The sequence below is a fragment of the Vulpes vulpes genome, chromosome 16 (assembly GCF_048418805.1).
Source record: "Vulpes vulpes isolate BD-2025 chromosome 16, VulVul3, whole genome shotgun sequence".
In the NCBI taxonomy this organism is placed as follows: domain Eukaryota; kingdom Metazoa; phylum Chordata; class Mammalia; order Carnivora; family Canidae; genus Vulpes; species Vulpes vulpes.
Window position 1 is genome coordinate 35458585 of NC_132795.1, and position 10784 is coordinate 35469368.

At 34.4% G+C, this 10784-nt stretch overlaps 1 pseudogene; it reads right to left on the reverse strand.

The window, feature by feature from the left end:
* Positions 1-9975, reverse strand: part of LOC112922209 (ethanolamine-phosphate phospho-lyase pseudogene) — a 71076-nt pseudogene extending 61101 nt beyond the window's left edge.
* Positions 9976-10784: the final 809 nt, after the last annotated feature.

The following is a 10784-nucleotide window of genomic DNA, read 5'->3' on the forward strand; positions in this document are numbered from 1 at the left end:
CTAGGAAGCAAGCCATGTATGTTCAAAGTGTGTGTGTGTGTGTGTGTGTGTGTGTGTGTAGGAGGAGGAGGAGGAGGAGGGAAAGATGAAGATAGGAAGGTGGATGTTAGAGAAAAGAAACTTAAATCTCTTATTATTCTACTCTCTGGCACATAATCTGTTTCTAGAAACATCTTGAGAGGTTAAGATGCACTGAAACAGTACTGATTTGGGAAAATAGATATGGTTTTGGAGAGATACTGGTTTATAGTCATGAAAAAATGGTTTCAAATATTTTCACTTTCTTAACAGGAAAAGTAGTGTAGATTAATCTTTTGTACCTGAATTAGATAGATAGATAGATAGATAGATAGATAGATGTGGCCTGAACTTTTCTAATGTACTGTAAATGCATGTAAAATATTGACATAAACCCTTTGATTTCAGTTAGCAAATTTGTAGATTATTATAACATAGAAAATATTCTAATTATAAAAGTGAAGGAGGAAAAGTTACTGCAGGCTATTTCCTATCTTTTAAAAAACCATGGCAGAGAAAGATCCATCTCAGACAGAAAAAGACAAATACAAATACTCTAAGATTTCACTTGTATGTGGAATCTGAAAAACAAACCAAAAATTTCAAAGATACAAAGAGCAGATTTGTAGTTGCCAGATGGGGGTAGGTGTTAAGTGAAATGGATGAAGGCGGTCAAAAAGTACAAACTTTAGTTATAAAATAAGTAAGTCCTGGAAGTGTAATGTACAGTGTGGTGACTATGGTTAACAAAACTGTATTGTATATTTGAAAGTTGATTAGAGAGTAAATCTTAAGTACTAAATTAGAAGACTTTACAATCCTCAGGAGATTTAGAGGTAATTATACTTTATAAGAACTATTGCACTAGAGCACAGGGATTTCTAGAAAAGATTGAGATAAATCTTCAGTTTGGTAGAAATTATAACCTTGGTTTTAGTAAATGGTTTATCTTGCTTATTATACAAACTGATCTCAAGTCATAATCATTTTTAATGTAATTATCCATAAAATTGAAATTTTGTTGTTCCCAGACCATAACATTTAATGAAAACACCACTTCTGGTTTTAAAAAAGAGACTTCCCAGCTCTTTATTCCAATTAAATGAAAATCATAGCCATGGACTTAAGCTATGGCGATTCAGTTAGACATAATATGTTTAATAATTCTCTGGATAATTCTGGAAAACAATCAGGATAAAGGTTTGGTGAAATTAAATAACTTCTGAGTAAAAAGTATTTCAGTAGATTGTAGCATATATATTTCAGTTTAGCAAGATGACAAATATATGCCTTGTGCTTTATAACATCCAGTATTCAAGTATTTAAGTAGAGCAAGAAAGAATAAAAAAGACCAAAAAAGCTCATAAGAAATGAGCACATTTAGGCTATTTTTTGCTCTTGTAAGCTGTGAAAATCCCTCCAGAAAATGCCATAATTTCTTGCAGATTGTCATTTACTTTGGTTATTACTACTTGCAGTAAGTTAACAGAAGCTAATATATTTCTAGGAGATCCAAAGAAGACTGAGAAGTATAAAGCCTCTTATCAATGTGATGCACCTACACTGTAAATTGTAGGGAGCAGCCCGCTTAGTAGAAGCTGGTTATCTCTGAAGCTGCTCCATGCTCAACCTTGCCAACACAGAGCCTGGTAGGAAGTGCTGCCAGTGGAAATCAGCCAAAAAACTGTCACCAAGTTCAGTCCATTGTTTCCTACTGGAAATGTTTGCTTACTTTTTGCATGGATATTTAGCACACATGATGACTGTACATGAGCAATAATACAAAAGGAACAAAAAAAAAAAAAGTAGCCTAACCAGCAAAGAAACTGAAATAACAGTAAAAGGTGACATGCTACACAGGCCCAAAATATATGATATTTATGGGTCTGTGCATAAAGCTGGCTCTTATTAACCAGATGTATTTCTTCACATTATACTTCTTTTGGCTTAAATTATCTTATGAGGAGCTTGGAGTGAGAGCATATTGGTTCTCAGCTCTGGATGCACATTAGATTTATCTGAAGAACATTAAAAAATACCCTACCGGGATCCCTGGGTGGCGCAGCGGTTTGGCACCTGCCTTTGGCCCAGGGCACGATCCTGGAGACCCGGGATCGAATCCCACATCGGGCTCCCGGTGCATGGAGCCTGCTTCTCCCTCCGCCTGTGTCTCTGCCTCTCTCTCTCTCTCTCTGTGACTATCATAAATAAATAAAAAATTAAAAAAAAAATACCCTACCTTACTCCAAATAAAATAAATCAGATAGTCTATGAAGTATAATCCAGGCATAGATTTTTATTTAGTAAGCTCCTTGGGTGCTTCTATGTATAATAAGGCAATAGAAACCCTCAACTGTATAATCACTTGAGTCTCTTACACATTTAATTTTCCATACTTTCTAGGAGAGCTCCCTCTCCTTCAGTTTTCCCATCCTCTTTCTCTCTCTGTGTAAGTGTTCTATAGAGCAAAGAATAAAAAATAAAAAGATATTATTTTAGCAACAAGTTTCATAAATAAATTTCTTCATATGCATATGGCTCCATGGCTACAACCTCAGGTAAACCATATCAGAAAAAGCTGTTTCATATTGGAAATGAAGTAACTGGGATACAAGGTACAACTAAGATATTCTGGGTAATACTCCATCTGTCTTGGAATCATAGTATTTTTAACCCAGGATATTCCAAGAAGACTTAGTAAAATCCTCAGTGAAAGCATTCTGCTGGACTAGATCCAAGCTCTGATTTAACTATTAAGATTTACTAGAATTTGTTACAATAAGCACTCTTAGGCATACCTTAGGGAATTTTCAGCTATTCCCTAATAAGAAGTGAGCACATGGGATTTTTAAGTACATGCAGTGGTAGGAAGAATTTAACTTCCAAAGTGGGTAGTAGTTTTAAGTTCTATAACGAGGCAGGATAAGTAAACACTAAACAGTTTTTAGAAAACTGTCAAAGGGATATTTAAATGGTTGAAAACTATGATATCAAGTATAATTTAAAAAATATACACACTATGTCAAAATACTGAAGTCCTGTTATAAAATTTGAATGGTTGTTAACTCAAACTATATATATTTTTATATATTTTTAAAGATTTTATTTATTTATTCATGAGAGACACACAGAGAGAGGCAGAGACACAGGCAGAGGGAGAAGCAGGCTCCCTGTGGGGAGCCCGATGTGGGACTCGATCCTGGGACCCCAGGATCACAACCTGAGCTGAAGGCAGATGCTCAACCACTGAGCCACCCAGGCGTCCCAAACTATATTTTAACAAAAGCACATATTTCCTAGCTTTCATTACTAAAAAGCCTGGAAACAATGACCACAGTAGCAATGAGCACATTATGGCAAATAAATTGTGGGCTTTAAATAGTATTTTTCACTAAACAAAAATAGGACACTCTGAAGAAAAGGTTGATTAAGTGTCTGGGGCCAGACATACTGAGAGAGAACTTAGAATATCTTGTCATACAATGAAGCAGGAAAACTCTTAAATTACTAAATTACGACAAAAGAACTCACGTGCCAATGAGGAGTAAACTATGATAGCAATTTGTGAACTCCTGAAAATAACCCAAGAGCTAAAATGAATAAAATAGTTTTAAGCCATAAGTTCATAATTATAACAAAAAAGCAAATACATACAATCTATACATATCTAGCCCAAACCTCAGTTTTGTCTTTGGAGGTTGCTAAGGAACAACTCATTTTAAAGTTGATGAAATAACAACAGTTCTCCCAATTCCCAGAGAATAGTGATAATATTAAAAAGAGGACTCTTGTTTTATAATCAGTCATCATTAATAAGGCAGATCTTTTAAAAGTGGTATCAAAAAAGAAATGAAGTAATAGAAAAATATTTATTTCCTAGCATGTTCTTGATGGATTAATGGGGGCAGGCATCATTTTGTTTGATAGACTTGGACAGGGCAAATACAGTTATGGATTGCCATCTTTATACTAGGTCTGTGACCTTGGTCCAGTCATTGGATTCTTCTCATTTGTGAAATAAAAGGTTTAAATTTGATTTTCTTGATCATGATCAGCATTGAACATTTACAGTAGAATGAAATATGATAGATGGTTAGAAAGAAGTGGCAAAGGTTGAAAAATTTTTAAAAGATTTCATTAATTTATTTATGAGAGACACAGAGAGAGAGGCAGAGACACCAGCAGAGGGGGAAGCAGGCTCCCTGCAAGGAACCTCATGTGGGACTTGATCCCAGGACTCCAGGATCACGCCCTGAGCCAAAGGCAGATGCTCAACTGCTGAGCCACCCAGGCGTCCCACCACTGAAATTGAACTTCAATTTGTGCACCTAACCCATTGTGCTAAAAACTAGTATAACGCCTTTTAATGCTATTCCTAAATTTAAGTTAACCATGATCAAAGACAAAGAACAATTTGTTGTTTGCAGTCCGTATTTTAAAACATTCTAGCTGCCACCACAGTTTACAACTCTTTTCCCCATTACCTAGTGTTCAATTTAGATTTAAACGTTTTTCTCAGGGACCTTTCAAGTCCATATTGGAATATCTTGTTCATTGGTATAAGTGTATGATAGCTTCAAGGTAGTAAGTGAGAGTTGACAGATGTAGACCGTGTTTCATCACTACAAACTTAAGTCATTTCTTTCCACACTTTTGTGGTTATTCGGATCAAAGAAAACAGAAGGCCTCTATAGTTTGGATCAGATGCTTTCTCTTTAGTCGTGTTTACCTTTATGCAAGAAACTGCAATGTGGAATCGTTGAAATGGAAGCCTATTCCATCTATACTATACTATCCCAGCCTATGCTTTGGAGGAGGTGCACACTTTTCTGGAAAGAATTAATTATAGAGTAAAAAGAAGAGAAAACATAAATGAAAAACAATAACAGCAATAAACTTTTTCCAAGGACCTTTAGAAGTCTGAATGTAATCTGGAGAACAATAATTATTCTGATTGAGTCTATAAATTTCTACATTTCTTTGCTGTTATTAGAAGAAAGTATATTTAATGTTATTAATGATATTTCATATTGATGTAACCTTATGCTATTTTCCAGGTTTATGCTCTATCAAAGAATCTATTTTAATGTCAATATCCTCATTCTAAAATATAACTTTTTCGTGTAACATGGGATCTAACTTTTTTAACGATGGATTTATTTATTTGGGGGGTGGGGTGGAAACAGAAGGAGAAGGAGAGAGAAACTCAAGCAGACTCCACACTAGCATGGAGCCCAACAAAGGGCTTGATCTCAGGACCCTGAGACCAACCTGAGCTGAAACCAAGAGTCAGATGCTCAACTGACTATGCCACCCAGGCACCCTGTGACCTAACTTTTTAAATTTTCCTTCTAAAATGTTGCATCTGCTATTCTTTCTCTTAGAACACTCTTCCTAAATTGTCCTGGAGCTAGTGACTTCTCATCATTCAGGCCTTTGTTGCTTGCTAATATTTAATGGTTGCTCTCATATTTCTCTGATTTATTGTTTCATAATAATCATAAAAATTTTTATTTTCATAAAAATAAATGAAGTAATAGAAAAATATTTATTTTAGAGAACATCAAAGAACATCATGTTAATTTATTTTTTCTTAAGAATCATTGTGCACTTAAAGTTTTTTTTTTTTTTTTTGCAGTTTGAAGTTTTTATTTAAATTCCAGTTAGTTAACATATAGCATAATATTAGTTTTAGGAGTAGAATTTAGTGATTCATCACTTATATCACACACCCAGTGCTCATCACATCAAATGCCCTCCTTAATATCCATCACCCATTCAGCACATTCCCCACCTACTTCCCCTCCAGCAAAGCTTAGTTTATTCTCTATAGTCAGTTATGTTTTATGGTTTGCTTCTCTCTTTCCCCACTATATTCATTTGCTTTGTTTCTTAAATTCCACATATGTTCATTTACTTTGATAGCATATTATCTGTATTACTATACAAATTTCCCTAAAAGCAGGGACATTGTCACATCTCTTGTCTAACTCTCATAGCTAGTACATGGTGATATTCATTAAGTATTTCTAAATAAATATTGGATGAAACCCATCCCTTAATGTACATTCTACAGGTTGTTCATAACATCCATGTTGTCATTGGTAAATTTGAATATTAAAATGGAAAAATTAGTCATTATCTGGAGAGTTCAATAAAAATACTTGATTCAGTGTTTTTTAGAAATGTGTTTTAAAGCTCTGTAAGGGCTGGGAGAGGTCAGGTAAGTGGAGTCAGGTATTAAGAAAGTGGTGATGTTTACTAGGGTGAGCCAGGTATGAAGTCCAAGTTAGCTACTGATATCCAGAGGGATATGACCGATGACTTGGTGATTCATACCAACAGTTGAATGTTAGGGTTTTTAATAAGGAGGAACAGGTATATGTCCCAGAAGGCAAAAAAAGCACAACAAAGACAAAACAGCTTATGAGCAGGAGGTACACGCAGTGCCAAGAGCATCTAATTCTAGAAAGAAATGGGACAAGGAATGGGCCCCTGGCTACAGATGGAGTTTTAGGGCAGGACTGGTAAGGTGAGGACCCTGTTTCCCAGGTTTGTACAAGGCAAGGGCAAGGCAAAAGTCTGCTTCCTGGTATTAAGAGATGACATATGTTAATTTTTATATCTTAGGCCTGGTCAATATAAAAAAGATCTCCTTACATGTACTAAGAACACAGTTGATCCAAAGACATGATGAAACTCCACACGAAGGCAAAAGGAAGAGGAAATGGCTGAATAAGAGTAAAGGAGGGGCACCTGAGTGACTCAGTTGAGCATCTGACTCTTGATTTTGGCTCAGGTCATGATCTCAGGGTTGTGAGCTTGAGCCCTGCATTGGGAACCACTCCATGCTCATGGAGTCTGCTTGAGATTCTCTCTTTCCGTTTCTCTCTGCCACTCTCCTTCATTCCCCTCTCTCTCCCCTACTATTAATAATAATAATAATAATAACAACAAAAAAGAAGCTAAAAGAGTCAGACTGACTGTTGCAATTTTTGTTTAAGAAAGGTAATAAATAATTTCGTATAGAGATAATTTTTAGAATCTGTGTTTAGGTTATTTCTCTTGATGAACACACCTTAAGGACCACAATCAAGTTCAATGGCAGCCTGCTCAATGGGAAGATAATTAAATTTAGGAAAAGTTCATCTTTTCAAACAACAATGTATTAATATAGATAGGTATGGAACTTTTTTTCAATAGAAAATAAGAAGCCAAAATTTGAAAAATGGTCTTTCCCAAATGGACTGAAAAGGGGAAAATCTGTCATCTTTTCAGGGCACATGAGTTAAGTTAGAACATTATTGCTAAAGATATCTGGTAGGCATTTCTGCATGTTCACAAATCTTATTTGAATCCCAATGTGAGTTTACAAATCTTCACTGGCATAGTTTCTTTTGTTTTGTTTTTGTTTTTCTTTTTGTTTTTGTTTTTCTTTCTTCTTTCTTCTTTTCTTTTCTTTCTTTCCTTCTTTCTTTCTTTCTTTTTTTTTTTTTTTTTTTTTTTTTTTTTTTTAGACAGAGAGAATGAGAGAGAGAATGGAAAGGGATAGAGGGGGAGAGAGAGAGAGAGAATATTAAGTAAGCTCCATGGCCAGCACAGGGCCTGACACAAGGCTCAACCTCATGACCCGGAGATCATGACCTGAGTCAAAATCAAACGTTGGATGCTTAACCAGCTGAACCACCCAAGTGCCCATCACTGACATACTTTCAAATCAAACTCTGATTCCGGAAGAAAAGGAGATGTAATTTTGATATTGGTAATAATAGCAGTAAACTTCAGATGATAGAACTATCTTAGAGTATTTTAATATTATTGAAAGATTTATCAAGGACAATCGATTTATCCCACAAAATATTTTTATTTGGAAGGTGCATCTATTTAGGCGTCTTAACCCAGTCCCATAGATTTCAGTTCATTGACAATCCACCTTATAAAAAGGGAGGAGGAACTAACGCCACATGCTCTTTCAATGATCAGAGAGAATTGAGTCACTCTGATTTAATTACATCACTGAAAAAGAAAATTATAGTTCAATTAAGGGTGTATAACATGAATCAGATTATAGAAGACTTCAAACAATTTGTGGATTTCCAGATGAAATTTTTTAAGGATTAACAAATGAACTTCAGTGGTTTCCCTAACAACTCTGAGTGAATTTATGCTAGAGTATTTAATCAGAAACATTTGAGAAAGCAGTTTTTATTGCTGACATTTCTGGTAGGTTACCTTCACCATCTGACTGAAATCCGCCCAGATGGTATCCTCTCTTGAGTGTTGAGGTGCTACAATAAAAGATGATCCTGACAATAGTAATTAGATCTTTTTTATTGATAAAAAGCTTTTAATCTGTATGTTTTTTTGGAGCCAGCTTTTTTTTTTCTTTTAGTGTAAAGAGCATTTTCTTTCTAGGTTTCTCACTGGGATAAATAGTTCTAAACTTGATTTTTAAAATGCTCTGTGGTTGTTTCAAAGTCAACTGAAGGATGCAGGTCAATTTTCTTCGGGTTCATTTTTCTTTTCCTCATTTGAAGTGTATGCTGAGTTCACTCACAAGGATTTACTATAGGGTAAACTCAATAAAATTTACCAGAGTGAACTGGACTGTAGGATCTAATCCAAAAGAGGAAATTAGGATCCAGAGAAGTATTGATAATTTAATGAAGAATGCTTTAATTGAAAAGATTTAAATAAATGGAATCAACATTTCTCTGAGACTATTTGCCTTTTTCCAATTTCCTATTACTATTATATCAGAGGAATCTTCTTTTCATTATATTTAAATAATAGGATAATGTATGCATTAAGAAGATGGTATAGTGATTATTTTTGCATAATAAATGAACATTTTTCCACTACCACTTTATAATTATTCATTCGAATAATTGTACTTGAATTTTTAAAAACTTTTACTAATTTTTTTTTTATATAGCATTTGGTAAACATAGAAGGATACATAGGTGTTGATAGTCTAGTAAATTAAAATTTCTGGAATACCTGGGTGGCTCAGTGGTTAAGCATCTGCCTTCGGCTCAGGGCGTGATCCCGGGGTCCTGAGATTGAGTCCTGAATCAGACTCCCTGCAGGGAGCCTGCTGCTCCCTCTGCCTGTGTCTCTGCCATTCTATGTGTGTCTCTCATGGAAAAATAAATAAAATCTTCAAAAAAAAAAATAAAAATCTTCTAAAAAATCTTATATAGCATTTGGTAAACACAGAAGGATAGATAGATGTTGATAGTCTATAAGTTTAGATGTATCATAATAAAACTATAAATTAATCATTTGTGAGTTCATTCCCTGACTTAAAAATTAGAATATTTTTGGGGCACCTGAGTGGCTCAATTGGTGAAGGGTCTGACACTTGGCTTTGGCTCAGGTTGTGATCTCATGGGTCTTGGGATCAAGCCCAGCATGGGCTCAATGCTCAGTGGAGTCTGTTTGAAGATTCTCTCCCTCTGTCCCTCCCCCCACTCCATCCCTCATTCTCTCTGCCTCTTTCAAATGAATAAATAAATCTTGAAAAAGAAAAGGTTTAGAATATTTCCAGTAACAGGAAAGTGTTTATATGCTTTTCCAAGAATTGTTCTTCTATGCAATTTATGTATTCCATAATTTTTCATCTGACATGAAGTTTTAAGATTTATTCATGTTATTAAATTGAAATAGTTTCATTACTGTGTGTCTAGCTTTATATACATTATTTCACTCAATTCTCATAATAGCTCCATGAGGTGTATATTTTTATTTCCATATTAGAGTGTAAGTAATTAAAGCTAAGAAAATTGAAGGAAATATCTCAAGGTCACATCTCAGAAAGGTGACAGACCTACCTGTGATTGGTAGCAGCACCTCTCTGATTCCTAATCCTGTAATGTTTAATATAGCGTAATTCATAATTTCAAAGAGCAGAAGGAGCTCAAGGCCAAGTTGTTCTTGAGGTTGTGGTATGTCCATTTTACACATTAGCAAAGAATAGATATTTCCCAGAAGTTGCCTATCGTGGGAGGCAGAATGTTGGCCCTACCAAGATGTCTACATCTTAATTCACAGAACCTGTGAAAATGTTATGTTACACGGTAAAGGAGAATTATGGTTGTAAATGGAATTAAGAGTGCTAATCAGCTAACATAAAATCAGGAGATTATCCTGGATTTTGTGGGTGAACTTGATATAATAACAAAGATCCTTTAAATGCAGAAGAGGAAGACAGAAAAGCAAATGAATATACCAGTTTGAATAAATGTAGGCATTTATGACTGCTAGTATATTGCATTTTCCAAATATCAACCTTGAAACATGTAAATATATAACTAGTATTTTTATTGATGTAATACATACATGTTCAAATTTTAAATATATAAAATAACAGTGTAAAATTCCATTTGACATAACTGATCTCCAATTATGTACTTTCTTTCCTTGAATACAAACTGTACTATTATTTTTGATAGCTACTTTCCACACATATTTTATGTTTATAGAACCAAATGTGTATATATACATATATATATATATATATATGTTCCTCCTTTTCTTTCACACAACTGACCATACTATAACACTATTCTACAGCTTAACTACTTTACATTATGGTTTAGAAATTGTTTTATTTCATTATGCTCAAAACTTCCTTATATATTTTTAAACAAGTACGTAAAATTTTATTGCATTAAGCACCACAATTTATGTAATCATTCTGTTACTGATAGATTGTTTTGTATTTTTTTTGTTATTTCTCATCCCACAATAAGCTAAAAGAGAGT